The 18,309-nt window shown below is 47.8% G+C and overlaps 1 protein-coding gene across 2 annotated transcripts in view; it reads left to right on the forward strand.

Annotated features, from left to right (window-relative positions):
- The window catches only part of LARP1 (La ribonucleoprotein 1, translational regulator), a 61,737-nt gene that overhangs the window by 20,335 nt on the left and 23,093 nt on the right, over positions 1–18,309 (forward strand). The window lies entirely within an intron of this gene.

Raw genomic sequence — 18,309 nt, forward strand, 5'->3', positions numbered from 1 at the left:
GATTTTTTCTTCTTGAGTCACACACATGTATATCTTGTGTGTATTATACATGCACACACCTTTTAAAAAAATAGAGCTATAATATTTTGTGAGCCAAAAATTTTCCCCGACTTAGAAATAGAGGCTTTCAAAGGCATTTAGGACCCTCAAAGCAGCCTTGGTAAGGAGGGTCACGTCTTTCTGGTAAGGAAGGTTAGGGAGCTGGCCAGTACTTCATTACTGCCCGTGCAGATGCACGTGCTCTGGTTCTCTGCTGGAGCCCCTGCAGGCACCTAGAGTTAGCTGTACCCTGTGTGTGAGCGCACGCACACCACTCTTTTGCTGAGGAAAGCAGGCCGACACAGGAGAAGCTACTGACCAAGGCTGTTGCACAGGGTGCAGCGTTTAAAACCCAACACTCCAGTGCCCGGTTCAGTGCTCTTTCAGTCGCACTCAGCTTACTTCCAACAGCTTACTGCTTGGGTTTGCAACTAGCCAGATGCAAACGATGTCCTGGGATGCCCACGAAGCCCACAGCACGTCCCCAGTGGAAGCTGACCAGCAATGGGACAAAAACCAGCAGGGCCAGAGTGAGTGCAGAAGGGCACATGTGTGGATTGGCCTGGGTGAGGTCAGGACTTAGAAATCTCTAAATAATTGGTCAGTTTGTTGAACAGTGCTATTGCCCTAGTGCAGGGCCAGTTTCACACGAGACCACTTTTGTGGCAAGAACCTCATTTCTTAGCAGGTCTGAGGTTTGTAGGAGCTTGGTTTCTTTTTTTTTTTTTTCCTTTCTTCCCCGAAACCCAAATGTTTGCCTCAGATTTTCAGCCTGTAAAATGGGGCTGCATTCTAGGCATATCACTAGCCTGCTTCTGCCTCTTCATAGGAGGGCTGGGATGAGGAGCAGCCCCTGGGTTGGGTTTCAGATAAAGGTGGTCAGATTTTTGATGATTGGGGTTTTGAAGGCTAGGTGGATTCAGGATATCCAGTCTTCCTGTCCCGTTACTGTAGCACCCAGCAGACCTGAGCCAGGCCTCCAAAGGCTGGGAGGGGTCTGCTTCAGGTACCAGGAGTTGGCAGGTTTGTACTCCTCTGGGATCTCTGAGGAGCTGAGGTGGGACACTGTCCAAGGTGGACTGCCAGAGCTGAGGATTCTAAGCCACCATCCTTGATTACTCCTGGGGTGTAGTCTTACTCATCAAGTCCTTGGTTGGAACAGTTGGTATTGCCTTTGGTTTAGACCTTAAAACTTTATGAAACACTTCTTTATTCTTATCTCACAGTGCCCTTGAGGTGGGTGATAATTGGCCCCCTTTTATGGAGAAATTCCTTCTCTATAGGGTCATGGAGATGAAGGGAATTGCCCAGGGTCAGAATTAAAAACTGGCAGAGCTAGTCCTCCCACCCGTTTAACGCGCAACAAATAAGGAAAAAATCCAGGAGAGTAAAAAGAAGATAAGCGTCAGTCTCTTATTAAGTAAGATATTGCAAGGGAGACATTTAGTACAGTGACAGTCATACTTAAGGGCTCGATAGTATTATAGCTCCATAACCATTTGTGGAAGGATACTTGACTTTATCGAACTGCCCTGGGCATAGCAGTTTGTCTGCTGAGCAGGAGAAAGGAGTGTGAGGGCAGTCTGGAAATGCTAGACTTCTAGCTGGGAGTGGAGAGGCTGCTGAAGTTCTCTGTTGGCTGCAGCTGGGCTTCCAGTTGCTCTGGGATGCTCTTTGCCATTCCAGGTCTTCCCCGTTCCAGCCCCTGACTTGTTTCATCACTGCCTTTGCCTCTCTGAGGTGGCAGCTTGTTGGAGATCCTAAACTTGAGGAAGGTCAGAGTGCAGTTTGGCTTTGGAAGCCATCTGATCACTTCTCATTTTGCAGAAAGCTGAGGTCATCTGTTAACCAAAGTCTCCTGGGTGGCACCAAAGGAATCAGGATGCTTGTGCTGGTTCTGTCTTCTGCCTTGTTTATTCAAGGGTAGAGACATGCCCTTCAAGTGGTTGGTGCTGTCAAGAGTGGAGGTTAGAAGAGGACTACACCTGGAAGCATGCGCCCCAAGGTGACCTAGTGCAGATGCTCTGACTTGGTCCTCCATACACAAGCCTTTAGCTTTCTTCCCTACACTGGGCCAGCTGTTGATACACCCTGAGCCCTGAAAAGGCCAGGGAAAACCTGCTCAAATGGAGGAGGTATTGCTTAGAAATGCTCTCAATTTCCTAAAAACAGCCCCCCCCCCCGCCCCCCGCATGGAAGCCCCACCTTACTCTTCAAGACAGAGCTTAAAACATGGTTCTTGGAAGGATGCAGGGGGGATGCTAAGAAACATCCAGGATTAAGTACCTAATAGGCTCACCAGTGGAGAAGGCAGTGGCACCCCACTCCAGTACTCTTGCCTGGAAGATCCCATGGACGGAGGAGCCTGGTGGGCTTGCGGTCCATGGGGTTGCTAGGAGTCGGACATAACTGAGCGACTTCACTTTCATGCGTTGGAGAAGGAAACGGCAACCCACTCCAGTGTTCTTGTCTGGAGAATCCTAGGGCCAGGGGAGCCTGGTGGACTGCCGTCTATGGGGTCGCACAGAATCGGACACGACTGAAGTGACTTAGCAGTAGCAGGCTTACCAGTGAGTGAGATGGGGTAGAAAAATTTGTCAGTAGTCTTACCAGAGATACCTAAACTTCCAAATAATAGCTAACACATAACAAAGACTTACGTGCTTCCCCAAGTACTTAAAAAATAGCAACTCATTTAATCCTCAGAATCCCAGTAGGCTAGAAACTGTTTCCATTTACAGAAATCCAGAGTCACTGAGATGGGAGTGGCAGAGCTGGAACTCGAGCCCAGGCTCATTCTTAACCATTGCACTGTCTGGCTGCTGGTGGTGAAGTGGAGGAGGGGATGTGGGCTGACCATGGGGATGGAGCAGCCCAGTGAGCTTTCCCCAGAGGTATCCATTCTGTAATTCTCACTTGTGTTTCTGCAGTTTGTTTTTCCTGGGCCTTGCCTTAATCTCTGAAAGAGACCAGATCTAAGGGTCGCAGGTCTTAACCTGGGATGAGGACAGAGTGGTCCCTGAAGGGAAAGTGCATTGAATCCGCCACCACCCATGTCAGCTCTCATGTCAGTCATCGGTTTCTTGGGCTGGATCCTTGTCAGTCTCACCCACTTCTATATCCACAGTTCGCAGTATGGGCTGAATGGTTGTTGAGATGAAGAGCATTTTTCATTGGTTACCAAACTGGAATTATAAATACGTTTGTGACTGCTGTCCCTTCTCCTGTTCACAACAGACATTGCTAATTGATCACAGGCTTTTCCTGAGTCTGTCTACTGAGGTTCCTCAGTACAGCATCCCAAGCAGTTTAGATCAACCAGTTGCAGGTAGAGTTCAGATTAAAGCTTTATATAAACTGAGCCCTCAGAGGATAGGGACTGTCTTGTTTACCGTTACTTCTCTAGTGCCTGGCACACAAAACCCCTCATGTCAGTGGTCATGTTTCATAATAGAGTGGCAGGAGCCCAGGGCCGACATGTTTAAAAACAAATTGATGTTCTTGGAACAAACCAGGAAGCTCACTGAGTCTCAGTTCTGTCTTATTGTGTCATCTGGGGAGAACCATGTCCACCCTTCCTACCTCAAACTGATATTGTGAGACTTAGATGCAGTGATGGATGAGGGAGACCTTATGAACCGATTAGTCACGAAGGATACAGAAAGGGTAATTTACCTGAATGGGTAGCTTATGCTTTCTTCAGCTCTCCCCTGTGCCCTGAAGCAGGGCCTACACAAAACCTCTGCTTTTCTACTTCCCTTTCTCTCTCTCTAGTCTGTTTTTTGTCCTGTGGGGTCTCTGCAGTTTCCTCCATCTTCCCTTTTCTCATCTGCTGGAGGAGTTAGAATTCTCCTGGGCTTGGTGTAGCCAGAGCCCAGGCCTTTGGGTTACAGGCCACCCTAGAGCATTGTCTTCACAATAAAGAGTGCTCTGATTCCTGGCTGTGCTTTGCCCCTGTCCCCTGTCCTAAATGGCATTATCCTTGCCTGGCAGGTGAGCTAATAGGTTCAGAGAAGGGGATTCTGGTACTGATGGCTTCAGTCCCTTGTAGGGTCTGCTTGAGCTGGAGCCCTCTGGGATCCCAACCAAGTATCTGTCTCTGGCAGTACTGAGAGACCTAGGGTAGCCTGGGCTTTCAATTTCAGATCCTTGGTGTCAGCTCCCTTCTCACTGTGTGACCTTTGGCTAGCGACCCAGCCTCCAATAAAACTGGAATAGCTTCACCCTTGGGAGGATTAGAAAATATACAAAAGGCCTACAGCAGGAGGCCTGAGGTAAATGCTTAGGAAGGTATAGCCATTGTTATTTAATGGCTCCAAACCTCGGGGCACTGGGTGAGCAAACAGCAAGGTTTAGAGGGAGAGTGGAAGCTGTAAGAAAGAGGCAGACAGGTCCCTTCAGAGCCTTCCTTCTTGTAGCACAGCCATAAGTAGGAGCTCATTGTGAAACTGAACCTTGAGCTCAACCAAGACTGACTTTTGTGAACTCAAGTCTGTCAAGACACTTGGCTCACTTGTGGCTTCTTGGCTTGACCAGTCTTGGTTCCTGACGCTAGAGGTTGGATGGTGGTAAAGAGTGGAGGAGCTCCTTGGTGCGTCTCTCTTGTGACTGCTCTCTGTGTGTAATTAAAACTTGCTCCCTCCTGCTCTTCTGAGCTAGTTAGTTCTGTCTGCACTCCAGTCCATAAGTGTGAGACCCTGGATTGACATGTGGAGAACAGAGGTCCCTTCCTGCCAGTCTCACTCACTGGTGGCTCAGTTCTCAAATACTAACTGGCATCAGCATTGCACAGGAAACTTGTTAAAAATGCAGATGCCCATGCTTTGCCTCTCTCTGCAAACTGCTTTTTGGAGCTTGGGGGAAGTCAGGAATCTGCATTTAACCCAGGTCCCCCACATTCTCAGGTGTTCTTAGCTTATGGATGTGGTGTTGCAGTCCTGCTAGCTCAGGGTCCCTGTTTCCACAGTCATGAGGGCGAGGGGCTTGTACACAGCCTTCTGCTCAGGGACTCCAGAAGAATGGAAGCCAGAATAGTTCTGCAATGCATTTTTCTTTTTTAGACATTATTCAATATTTAATACAATATAAAAAGAAAAACATTGAACAAGAACCCATGTACCCACCACTGTTTCTTAAGAAGCACACCCTGATTCTAAAATGGTGTGGTTTAGTTACTCAGTTGTATTCGACTCTTTGTGACCCCATGGACTTCATCCTGCCAGGCTTCTCTTGTCTACGGGATTTTCTAGACAAGAATACTGGAGTAGCTTGCCATTTCCTTTGCCTTTTCTTTCCGACCCAGGGATCGAACCCGTGTCTTCTGCATTGCAGACGGTCTCCTACATTGCAGGCAGATTCTTTACCAACTGAGCCACCAGGGAAGCCCAGTCAGTTCTAAAATACTAATGCTAGAAAATCTCCCAGGCCTCCAAAGCAAAAATAAACAAAAGGGGCCTGATCAAACTTAACAGCTTTTGCACAAGAGGAAATCATAAACAAGACAACCTGTGGAATGGGAGAAAATATTTGTAAACAGTGCAGCTTGCAAGGGGTTAATTTCCAAAATATTCAGACAGCTCATACAGCTTAATATCAAAAAAGAAACAACCCAGTCAAAAAAGGGGTCACAAGACCTGAATAGGCACTTGTTCAGAGAAGATACACAGATGGCTAATCGGCACGTGAAGAGATGCTCAGCATCACTAACTATTAGAGAAATGCCAATCAAAACTACAATGAGGTATCACGTCACGCCAGTTAGAATGGCCATCTTCAGAAAGTCTACAAGCAACAGATGCTGGAGACGGTACGGAGGAAAGGGAAACCCTCCTACACTGTTGGTGGGAATGTAAACTGGTACAGCCACCACAGGAAAACAATATGAAGGTTCAGAAACTAAAAATAGAGCTACCATATAATACAATTATCCCACTCTGGGGCACGGAGCTGGACAAAACTATAATTGGAAAAGATACACATAACCACCCCCCCACCCCCCGCCCAGTGTTCATAGCAGCACTATTTAAAACAGCCAAGAAGCAACCTAAAGTGTCCATTGACAGATGAATGGATAAAGATGGTACATATGTACAGTGAAAGATTAATCAACCATAAAACATGAAATACTGCCTTTTGCAGCAGCATAGATGGACCCGAGATTACCATATAAAGTAAGACAGAAAGACTAGTATTCTATCACTTTTGTAGAATCTAAATAAAGACAAATGAATTTACTTACAAAACGGAAGCAGCCTCACAGATACCGAAAGCAAACTTGGGGGAAGGAGAGAGAGAAAGTAGGAGTATAAGATGAACACACTGCTGTGCATAAAATGTGATTCCCAAGGTGGCTCAGACGGTGGTTAAGAATCTGCTTGCAATGCAGGAGATCCAGGTTTGATCCCTGGGTCTTGGGTCAGGAAGATCCCCTGGAGTAGGGAATGGCAAACCCACTACAGTATTCTTACCTGGAGAATCCCATGGACAGAGAAGCCTGGTGAGCTACAGTCCATGGCGTCACAAAGAGTTGGACATGACTGAAGTGACTTAGCATGTATGAAATAGGTAAGCAAATAAGAATTACTGTATTGTATATACATAGGGAATTATGTTTGATATCTTGTAATGTGGAAAATTCTGAGAGAGATGGGAATACCAGAACACCTGACCTGCCTCTTGAGAAATCTGTATGCAGGTCAGGAAGCAACAGTTAGAACTGGACATGGAACAACAGACTGGTTCCAAATAGGAAAAGGAGTACGTCAAGGCTGTATATTGTCACTCTGCTTATTTAACTTCTATGCAGAGTACATCATGAGAAACGCTGGACTGGAAGAAGCACAAGCTGGAATCAAGATTGCCGGGAGAAATATCAATAACCTCAGATATGCAGATGACACCACCCTTACAGCAGAAAGTGAAGAGGAACTAAAAAGCCTCTTGATGAAAGTGAAAGAGGAGAGTGAAAAAGTTGGCTTAAAGCTCAACATTCAGAAAACGAAGATCATGGCATCTGGTCCCATCACTCCATGGGAAATAGATGGGGAAACAGTGGAAACAGTGTCAGACTTTATTGTTTTGGGCTCCAAAAATCACTGCAGGTGGTGACTGCAGCCGGGAAATTAAAAGACGCTTACTCCTTGGAAGAAAAGTTATGACCAACCTAGATAGCATATTCAAAAGCAGAGATATTACTTTGCCGACTAAGGTCAAAGGCTATGGTTTTTCCAGTGGTCATGTATGGATGTGAGAGTTGGACTGTGAAGAAGGCTGAATGCCGAAGAATTGATGCTTTTGAACTGTGGTGTTGGAGAAGACTCTTGAGAGTCCCTTGGACTGCAAGGAGATCCAACCAGTCCATTCTGAAGGAGATGAATCCTGGGATTTCTTTGGAAGGAATGATGCTAAAGCTGAAACTCCAGTACTGTGGCCACCTCATGCGAAGAGTTGACTGATTGGAAAAGCCCCTGATGCTGGGAGGGATTGGGGGCAGGAGGAGAAGGGGACAACAGAGGATGAGATGGCTGGATGGCATCACTGACTCGATGGACGTGAATCTGAGTGAACTCCAGAAGTTGGTGATGGACAGGGAGTCCTGGCGTGCTGTGATTCATGGGGTCGCAAAGAGTCGGACACGACTGAGCGACTGAACAGAACTGAACTGAATAACCTATAATGGAAAATAATCTGAAAAAAGATATATATAACTGCATCACTTTGCTGTACACGTGAAACTTTAACATAGTATTGTAAATCAACTATGCTTCGTAAAAAAATTTTAAAAATACTAAACGCAGTGTTGTGGTTCTGAGTAAGCCCTGTCAGAATTAGCAGGTGAAACTTACTTGATCTATAACTTCAGCTATGTCCAGAGAAAACCTAACTTAGAATTACTAAGCAGATTCCTGGTTCCACTGTTCCTGAGCAAGAATCTCTGGAGGGTGGGACCCAGGATTCTGTATTTTGACAAGCTCCTCAGGAGATAATTTTTTTGCATCCTGAAATCTTAGGGCTGAAGTCATTTGTAGCAGTGGTGTCAGAGGTGGATTGTACCCTTGGAAAACTGGCTTCATCTAAGGTTGGGGGCAGGAGAAGAAGGGGATGACAGAGGATGAGATGGCCGGGTGGCATCACTGACTCGATGGACGCGAATCTGAGTGAACTCCGGGAGTTGGTGATGATCAGGGAGGCCTGGTGTGCTGCGACTCATGGGGTCGCAAAGATTTGGACACGACTGAGCGACTGAACTGAACTGAACTGAAGGTTGTGGTTAGGGTGATCACTGAGTGTGAGGATAGAATTCAAAGACGTCAGGAGTGCAGATGACTGGATCTTCACACCCCAAGCGTAGTCCTTAGTAGAGAAGATGAAGCCACCCAGAGGGGAATTCTTCCATGCCCCGAGAACAAGGGCTGTAGCGCCGGTGCCAGGGCTGGTCAGTCTCCCGACCACCAGGCCCTTGCCCCGGACACTTGGCTCACTGTCGTGGAGCATGGGCAGTGGTTCTTTCCTACTGTGGCCAGATTTCGCTATTAAAAATACACGATCTCTAATTAAATTTGATTTTCAGATAAGCAGCAAATAAGTTTTTTAGTATGCTGCTACTAAGTCGCTTCAGTCATGTCTGATTCTGCAACCCCATAGACGGCAGCCCACCAGGCTCCCCTGTCCCTGGGATTCTCCAGGCAAGAACACTGGAGTGGGTTGCCATTTCTTTCTCCAATGCAGGAAAGTGAAAAGTGAAAGTGAAGTCGCTCAGTCGTGTCCGACTCTCAGCGACCCCATGGACTACAGCCTTCCAGGCTTCTCCGTCCATGGGATTTTCCAGGCAAGAGTACTGGAGTGGGGTGCCATTGCCTTCTCTGTGTCTCAAATATTGCATGGGACACAATCTAAAAATTTACTATTATTTACCTGAAATTTGCTAAATCTGGCAAATTGTTATCTTTTTTAAAAGATTTTTATTAAAGCACCAGATTCAGTAATTGACTCATTTTAAAAAAATAATTATTTTTAATAATTAAAAAATGCATTTAAAGATACATATTAATTTTCTGTTTACCTTTGCCCTTAATTTAAGCTGTTAAACAATCCTGTGAGCTGGCAGCCACCGTGAACCCCTTTCATAGTTTCAGAAAGTGAGAGGTTAAGTCTTGCTCTAGGATCTTCCATGCAAGGTGCTTTTCTGCTTCCTGATGAACCTGCTTGCTTGGCTTTCATTCCTCTGTGGCCCTGTTAATGCCTATCAAGTTACAACTCACATGAGAAATTGGTCAGATAAGACCATCTCCCCTGGCTTTAAGAGTTCCTTATTTTGATGGCAGCTGGTGGTTAGAGCATTCTTAGGCTTATGTGGACTCCCAAGTCCGGGATAGCTGCTCTGTCCTGCCTCTTAGCCCAGGGACCTACTTGGTTGGGTAGATGGGTAATATAGGGGTCACGTCTCCTCTATATTTGCTGAAGTGGGGAGGGAGTGGAATAGGTCACCAGTGAGCAAGGGTGTGGAGTCTGCTGGTAGGGCAGCCTGTCTCCTTATGCACAGTGTCCAAGTTGGGGTTTCTAATGTATGAAGAGACCTCCAAGGCTGGCCCAGGCTCAGCAGCAGAAACAGATCAACTACTTTTGTGGGGAGCAAGGCCAATCTGGCTAAATTGGGTTAGGGGAATTAGTCTTTATCCAAGCACTTCAGTTCCCCTTGTGCTTCTGGAACTATTGGCAAGTCTCTACCATTTCTGCTGAAGTTTTCCTGTTACCAGATGTCCCCAACCTGCAGGGCTGGAGCTGTTAGGATCTGAGCATTGCAGAGAGCAGGAATCTGAGGGTCAGTGAGGATGCCCAGCCTGCCTCACTGGATAGATGGCTGGTCAGGCCCTTTGGGGCCTGCCTGGTGCACATCTTCCAGAGGGGCTGAGAGCCTCCCCTGGAGAAGTCAGGTCGCTGGTGAAAGTGGGGCCCTACGCTCCCAGATCCATTTCAGCCAGAGCACCCCTCCTTTTCTGTCATGTAGTCCAATTCCATGTGAGAAGCTGTTCTTAAAAACAGGGACTTCTGGGTCTCTATTATAGGCATCATCAGTGGGTGTGCGGAGCAGTACCGGCAATGTTTGGGTCCCTGAGGCCCTGCCCCCCAGTCTGTGAATTAATGTAGTTGTGTTGTTGAGTGGCTTCCTGACCTGTGGGAAGAACTCTGAATCACAAGGCAGAAACTGGATGTCCAGTGCTAGCTTCACAACAATTCACTGGGCACTGGGCACAGCCTGCTCCCTCCTGAGCGTCAGTTTTCCTGTCCGTACAATGGCATGAGTTCTCAAGTCCCTTCCAGCCTTTCTCTCCAGTAACAGGGATAATCCAGAGTAGTTTCTTAAGGATTCAGAAGCCTCTTGCAGCAAAGAATGCCTTAGACTTAGGACAGTTAAAATGAGTTTGTGTTAGGTGGTAGGTAACCACAGGCACAAGGAAAAAGGAGCTTTGATGTCAGCAGCCTCCTGCATAAGGACGATGGTGTCAGTGGGGCAGCAGAGCATTGCAGCCTGCCTGGGGATTGCCTCTGAAATCCAGGGCCTGCCCCTCAGGGCTTAGGAGAGCCATGCAGGAGCCCACAGGCTGGATATGGCTTGGAAAAGTTTTGTTTTTTAATGTGGATTCATTAATAGTATTTAGAAAGCAGAAAATTACTCTTTCACACCAAGTTTATTTTTCTGTATTTCTTGAAAGCTCAGATGCTCTGGCAACATAAGCTTGCATTCCTGTGTGGTGTGGCGACTGCCCTTGAGTGGGTGCTGCCCTCTGAGCTGGTGTCCGTTCTTACCATCTTGGTGGTTTGTGATGTAGCCCGGGGCCTGGGGGCTTGCGCCTGAAGTCTGAGGCCTCCGGGGAGTTTCAGTGCTGTTTTCTTTGCTGCACACGCTCTCTGTTCTGTTTTCCACAGCTGATGTCTGGTGTTTGGGTGGAAGCACACTGCTTCTAACTTGAAGGAGAACAGGGCTAGGTCTAGACTCCAAAAGGATTGCAGCTGCCAGACTGCACAGCTGTGCTGTTCAGACATAATGCAAAGGGGTAATTAATTAACCTCTTTACCCAGAAAAGAATGCTCTGGAAGTTCTTTGAGAGGCACCCATACCAATGTAAAATTCTTCATTCCGCAAATACTTCCTATGGGCCAGCCATGAACAGGCTGCAGTCCTGGGTTCCAGGGGCCAGTGAGCAATGCAGAAAGATTCCCTACCCTTGTGGAAATCCCAGTCATTGCCTATATAGGGCATGTTGCTGGCTGGTGAAGCCCAAGGTGGAGTCAAGCTGTTACCTGGGTTTTAGGCTACCTAAGGCAGGTGGCCTCTCTGAGCCTCAGTTTCCTCATCTATAAACTGGGAGTCATCATCACCTTACCTGTCTCCTAGCGTGGTTGTGAAAAGTAAATGAGCCACTGCGTGTGAGCAATTTGTGTGGATAGTGTATGGACTTAGTAATTGATTAGTCTGGTGCGGTTGAGATGCGCACAAATGCAAACATTTCAGGGGCTCATGAGTGCTCTGAAGACCCCACATGATAGACTGAATTAAAACTTGATCCAGAGTTGCTAGTTGGGCATTAAGAAAGGCCTTGAGAAGAATTTACGCTGAGATCTGTGAATAATGTCACACAGTATATATACTCTATGACTCTGGGCAAGTCTCTTGCCTCAGTTTCATTTTCCAAGCAACTGGAAGGTCTTTTTCAGGCAGTTACATGAAATAGCACAAAGCAACTTAGAGCAGTTATTGGCGCCTACTCAGCACTTAGTAAAAGGTAGTTATTAGGATTACTGTTCTAACTAGAACCAAACGTGCTCTTCAAAAAGGCTGGGTCAGGGAGCTGGCACTTCAAGGCCAGAGGCTTCACTGGCTGCTGGTATATTTCAGCTGTGATGATTATTAATTAGCTTTGGGGCAGGACTTCAGGGACTGGTACCAGTAGTGGACGTGACCACACCCACCCCAGGGAGGCTTACTTGGGCAGAGAGAGTCACCGCAGGCTAAAGGGTCACCACCAGCTAAAGATAGTTGACTGGGGCTGGGCCGGACCAGGCAGTGTCATGTGACCAGAGCCTGCCACCTGCGCTCCTCCTCCCAGGCCCAAGGGGCGCAGACTCTTCAGGAGCTTGCTTTGAGCGGAGTCCCATGAGCTGGACTTCTGAAGATTTCCTCTCTCCTCTCATTCCTTTACATAACGGCACCCTTCAGCCCCCTGCTGTGTTTCCTCTGAATGTCTGGGGGAAATCAGGGTGGGAAAGCCGGTCAGAGAGAGCTGTCTGAAAAGTGGTGGCAACAGTAGGAATCAGTGAACAAGGTGAGGATGGTTAACAAAGCTTTTTTTTTTTTTAACTCTTTAGATGAGTGTTCATGCCGGGGGTAGGGTTGGTGTTGGGATCAGTGGGGATGGGATGAAAAGTCGGTGGTCCCCAAACTCCTCCTCTATGACCCCACCGCACCCCCAGGCTGGATGACAGCTGAGAATACACCAGACTTTTCTGACTGTGCCCCAGGGCTGGCCTGGGAGGGATGGGCACAGGTGGGTGATATAATCTAGACTCCTGTTGGCATTGCACTCTCCCTCAATGGTTTCTCTGCCTTCTGCAGTGAGAGTCCTGGGCTCCAGCTCAGGCAGTGGTTGGGGCAGAATCTATGTCAGCTGGATGCCTGTCCCTGCCCCCCACCCTCATTGGGGCAGAGGTAGAAATGGGGGAACTGGGGGGTGGGCCTAGAGGCAACGCCTCTTTCCTCACAGGACTGTGGGGGTGCCAGATAGGTGTGTTAGGGGGCAGTTTCCCTTGCTTCTCTCTGGGTGGGGAAGAAGGGGATTGTCAAGTTGCCAGTGTTCAATCCTAGGAATGTCGCTTGCCTTGCTCCATGATCTTAGATTTCCCTGTAGTGGGCCTTGGTTTTCTCAGTGTGTAGGGCGATTTGAGGGCCTGCCCTGTTGACCACAAGGAGGAGGTAAATTGGACCCTCCTGCTAGTGGTTGAAAGCATAGGATTTAGAGTCAGATTGCTTGACTTCAAATCCTGTTCTGTTGCTTGCAGGCTGTGATCTTGGTAAATAACCTTTCCACCGTGTTCCTTCGTTTCCTTATTTGTAAAATGAGACCAGTTAGAGGAGCTAACTCCGTGTTGGAACAGCGCATGGCATCTCATAAGTGCTCACTGTTAACATTAGTACCACCACAGCTTGGTGCTAGCATCTCTTCTGCTCTGATGAGAAGTCTCATTGCTTGTGATCTTACCTTCTCTTCCCTCTCCCTCTAGATAGGAATATTCTGTGTTCAGTTGAGGAAGGTGAGGGAGGCCCAGGGAAGGTGGCTGGTAGGGAGTGTCTCTAAGATTATACAGTTGATGAGTATTGGAGTCTAGACTAGGATCCGCTGGGACCCAGCAGTGCCTGTGACACTTGTTTCTCTGCCTGGGGGAAGGCTCCAGCTGAAGGCTGAGGACTGAGGCCATAGACTCAGGAACTAGCACTTGGAACCGCAAAGCTCAGCTGTGTTGCCAGGTCCTGAGCTAGATGCCAGAATCACTGCTGTGAAAGCGGCCTGGTACCTGCTGTCAAGGAGGGTGGGGTGGGGTTGAGAGTAGATAAGTAACCAGGCAGCTAACACAGTACAGTGAGAGCACAGAGCCGGGGTAGTTCACCTGGGATCTGGTTGTCACATCAAGAAGTTGACCTAACGGCCACAGGAATAGGTCAGCAGACGGATACGAACGCCACTAATGCAGCTAACAAATGACCTTGTTCCCCAAGGCAGAAGTTCTTTGCACTCAGGGTAAATTCAGCCTTTTTAGATACTTCGCTAATCTCCAGGAGATGATGCCAGCCCCAAAATAAATGTTTGGCCTTCCCCTGTCCTCCTGGCAATAAGGCATGAAATCTAGTAGTTCCTCTGGCCAGCCCCATCCTTCAGGCCTTCTCCCATCTAGCCCGGCCCCATCTCACTTTTCACCCACACGCATCCCTCAGTTTCATTTCCAGCTTTTCCCTTCCTGTTACCAGTCTTTATTTACTTAGCTGTACCAGATCTTAGTTGTGGCACTCAGAGTCTTCAGTCTTCTTTGGAGAGTGGGAATCTAGTTCCCTGACCAGGGATCGAACCCAGGATCAAACCCTGGATTAAGAGTGCAGAGTTTTAGTCACTGGACTCCAGGGAAGTCCCCTTCTTATCAGTTCTTTTTTCTCTAACCTGATGAGTTTGACTCATATCTGCTTACCTTCCCTAGTTTCTTGCTAGTTCACCAAGTCCTTGCACCTACATCTGGCCCTTCTAGGTAGCTTGCCCCTGTGCCCTCCCCAAAAGGGTCAGCAGCTTTAGGATCTTTCTGGAAGCAAGCGGTGTAGAAAATACAGTTGGGACCTCCTTGATTGTGCAGTGGATAAGAATCCACCTACCAAATGCAGGGGGATGGGATTTGATCCCTGATCCAGGAGGATCCCACAGGTGGCAGAGCAACAGAGCCTGTGAACCAGAACTATTGAGTCCATGCTCTAGGGCCTGAGAGCCACAACTGAGGCCCACACACCCTAGAGCCTGTGCTCCGCAGCAAGAGAAGCTGCTTCAGCGCAACTGGAGAGGAGTCCCTGCTCACCACACAAAGCAGTGAAGATCCAGTGCAACCAAAAGTAAACAAATGAAAAATACTTTTTAAAAAATGGACTTGACCTTTGAACAATACAGGTTTGAACTGTGTGGATCCATTAATATGTGGTTATTCTCAATGTAAAAGCAGTACTGCGTGATGTTAAGTTGGATTTTTCTAGCCTGTTGGGGCTGAGTGCTCCCAACCCCTGTGTAGTTCAAGGGTCACCCATACTTTGTGCTTTTACTTGGGTTTATACCAGGTGTGTTTGGGCTTAGGCCTATTTGTAGGCTGACAGAGACTCCTTGAGGCCAGGCTCTCTTCCTCTTCTGTGCTGAGAAAAAAGTGGAGTGGCTGAATTTCTTCAGCTGAAAGGAACTTCAGGCCTTCCCTCTGCTCTTCCTTCCTGGTGTGGCAGGGGTTTATACCACAGCCTCCCTGGGGACTGAGGCAAATCCCCCCCCTCCCTCTCCTGGGGAGACCTGCCCTGGAGCCAGCCCCTTTCTTCCGGGGAGGGGTGCTCAGTGTGTGGGAAAAGAGCCAGGCGCCAGGAGAGGAGGGTATTGGTTTAGCTCCCCTTCTCTTCACCACTCACAGTCTTAAGTGAAAATAGTGAGTTTGCTGATCAGATAGAGCTTCATGAAAAATCTCCTGGTCTCCCTGTTCCCTCCCCCACCCCGCCTTGACTGCACAGAGAGATTCTGGTGTGCTTCATTTAATACACGAATGAGTGTGTGTTTGTAGAAAGCCCTTTGACCCCCTCGGAACAACATTCAGTACTGGCTCCTAGCAGACTCCATTTTCGCCTCTTGCATATCCCGGCTAACCCCTGCTTGCCTTGATGGAGAAGGGAGACACTCAGAGAGCCTCTGCCTGCCATCCTCCTCCGCCTGAGTGCTGGGCTCACCTCGGCCCACCTCAGCACACCTCTCTCTGCCTGGGAACCTCTCCCCAGCACCAGTGACTCTTCACCAGGAAATGGCAGGACGATGCTCTGAGATCACACCAGGAAGGCTTTTTGACCCATTTTCCCACCAGTGGACACATGGAATCTCTGGTGAGCTGGAAGGAGCACTGGACAGAGGGAGCTGAGGCTTCTAGTGCCCATCCCGGCTCTTCCCTAGGGAAGCCCCTTATTACCCTTCGGGAGCCTCAGTTGCCTATCTGAACGGAAGAAATCAGAACCACGGGCCTTTTTTGCTGCTCTCGGGTCCTACAACTGTTTTCTTGGGCACGTGCGAGGTGGTGAGTGTAGTGCGTCCCCAGCTGGGCTTGGGTCAGTGGTGGCTGGCAGTGGTGCTGGACATAAGGACTGGCCTCTTGCACAAAAGATTGGTGTTCATTGGGAGCCGTTTTAGATGCTAGGCCCTGTATATTGTGGAGCTGCACTGTGTGTTCCCCACGTTTGTACACACGTGCATGTGCCTGGTGAAGGTGGATGGTTGGGACGGGACCCAGAAAAGGATGTGTCATTGAAGTCTTTTTTTTCCAGCCTACCCCCAGGGCCTGACAATAGTTCATCCGAGCCTTCCTGTGTTTCCCTGGGCCCTATGGGATTTTAACAGAGCTAGGGATTTTGCTTAAAGGTAGCGGTGGTTCTCTCTCCCTAAAGTGTTTCTCTGTCTCTCTGGGGAATTTTCTTCCTTAGAGCAGGGGCAGCCTGAGGCCCTACCTGAGAGCAGAGCAGGAACAGGGTACTGAGGGTCCTTGGGATAGAGGGAGGCTAACTAGGAATGGGGCCTTTTCAGCAAACTTTTCAAAGGGCTGACTGACTGGTTTTCCTGGCTGTGCCCAGAGAAGCCACATTCCCCTGGTCAGCTTGGGATTGGTGGAGGAGTAGGGAATCAGTGGGGTCTTTTAGTGGAAGCAGGGCACTCCCATTAAGGAGAGCCTGAATTTATAGCAGAACTTTACCATTTGTGATCTTGAACAAGATGTTAGGCAGGGTAATTACAGGATCTGATTCTTCCCAATTTTGAAACAGTTTTTGTTCAAGGAAATAAGACAATGACCCAACAAAACTTTGCCTTAAAACTTTTTGGTAGTCTTCAAGAGCACTTTGCCCTCTGAATCTGATTTCCCATTCCACTTTCATGATAATGACGTTGATGGTGCTGGCCTTTTGGCCTGCTCTTGTCCTGGTAGCATGCAGGGAGTGTTTTTGGGGTCTATAGGCTGGGTCCCTGGAGAAGTAATTACTGCCATAGCTCATGTGTAATCGAGGGGGTTGATCTTCTAACAGTTGCCTGTGCTGGTCCTAGTAGGGAGCTGTGTGGTATGAGGCTGCTCTGGGCCAAACTGGAGTTAGCAGGAGAATCAGCGTGGAGTAAGGAGTTCCCGTGCCGTACGGGCTCTATCGTCTTGGAACTGAAGAGATTTTCTGGTTCTCCACTGCCCAGCACTGGGAATAGGGGATGCTGTTGGGTTGGGTTATAGAGCCCCAGCTCTCCTTTGCCATGTGGAATGTCTTGAGGCAGTGGCTCCAGTATGGGGTAGAAGCTAAGAATTCAGTGGCCTCACAATTAGGAATCAGGCAAGGACTCCCTTCTCATTAAGGGAACATGCATCTGATAAAGAATTGGAACATTCCTTTTGAGACCAGCTGGACAAATTTCTCTGCTCGGGGACTGGGGGCAGCTCTTGTCCTGGCATGGCTGGCCAACAGTGGAGGCAAAGGGATGGGTGAGCAGAGTCCCGGGTTGTGTCTTATCCTGTGGGTCTCTGGGAAGGAAGGGTTCAGAAACTCCTGGTTTTCAGAACCAACTTGGAAAAACAAGTGTAAGTGTAGAAAGGACCAGAGTTATTAGAGCCACTTCCTTATAAAAAAATTTTTTTTTCCCCCTTTTAAAAAGCCCCTGGATTTTCCTGGCTTGCCAGTGGTTAAGACTCTGCACTTCTATTGCAGGGGCTGCAGGTGCGGTTCCTGCTCAGGGAGCTGTGACCCTGCGTGATGCTGGGTATAGCCAAAAAATAAAAATTAAAAGTAATAAAAATAGGAAGCTCTTTTCTGCCCTGGTTGAAACTACTGGAGAATCCCAAACAAAATTAAATCACTGTAAACATACTACTTAAGTGAAAGTGAAGTCGCTCAGTTGTGTCCAACTCTTTGCAACCCCATGGACAGTAACCTACCAGGCTCCACAGTCCATGGGATTTTCCAAGCAAGAATACTGGAGTGGGCTGCCATTTCATTCTCCAGGGGATCTTCCCAACCCAGGGATCGAACCCAGGTCTCCTGCATTCCAGACAGATGCTTTACCGTCTCAGCCACTAGGGAAGCCCAAACATACTACTTAAGTCCTGGTAATATTTGGTTATATGTCTTCCAGAGTTCCTACTATGTGTATTTGTATGTATACCTTTTCAATTTATTTTACAAAAATAGGATTACAATTTTTTTTCATTTAGTGTGTTTATGTTTTCATATCAGTACAGATCATTATCATTTAAGAACACTCTGGAAGTTACTCAACTTTTATTTAGCCAGTTCCCTACTGTTATAAATTATTGTCAGTTTTTTTGAAATTATGAATAGCTCTTTCAACATCTTTGCACATAAGCCTAAACACTTGTTTAATTTGTATCATTAGGATAAATTCCTAAAGGTGGAACCATTGAGTCAAATGTGGGCGGGTGATGGTCTTGCTTTTCCTCTGGAAACTTGGAAGG

Source organism: Budorcas taxicolor, chromosome 7, assembly GCF_023091745.1.
Source record: "Budorcas taxicolor isolate Tak-1 chromosome 7, Takin1.1, whole genome shotgun sequence".
NCBI lineage: Eukaryota > Metazoa > Chordata > Mammalia > Artiodactyla > Bovidae > Budorcas > Budorcas taxicolor.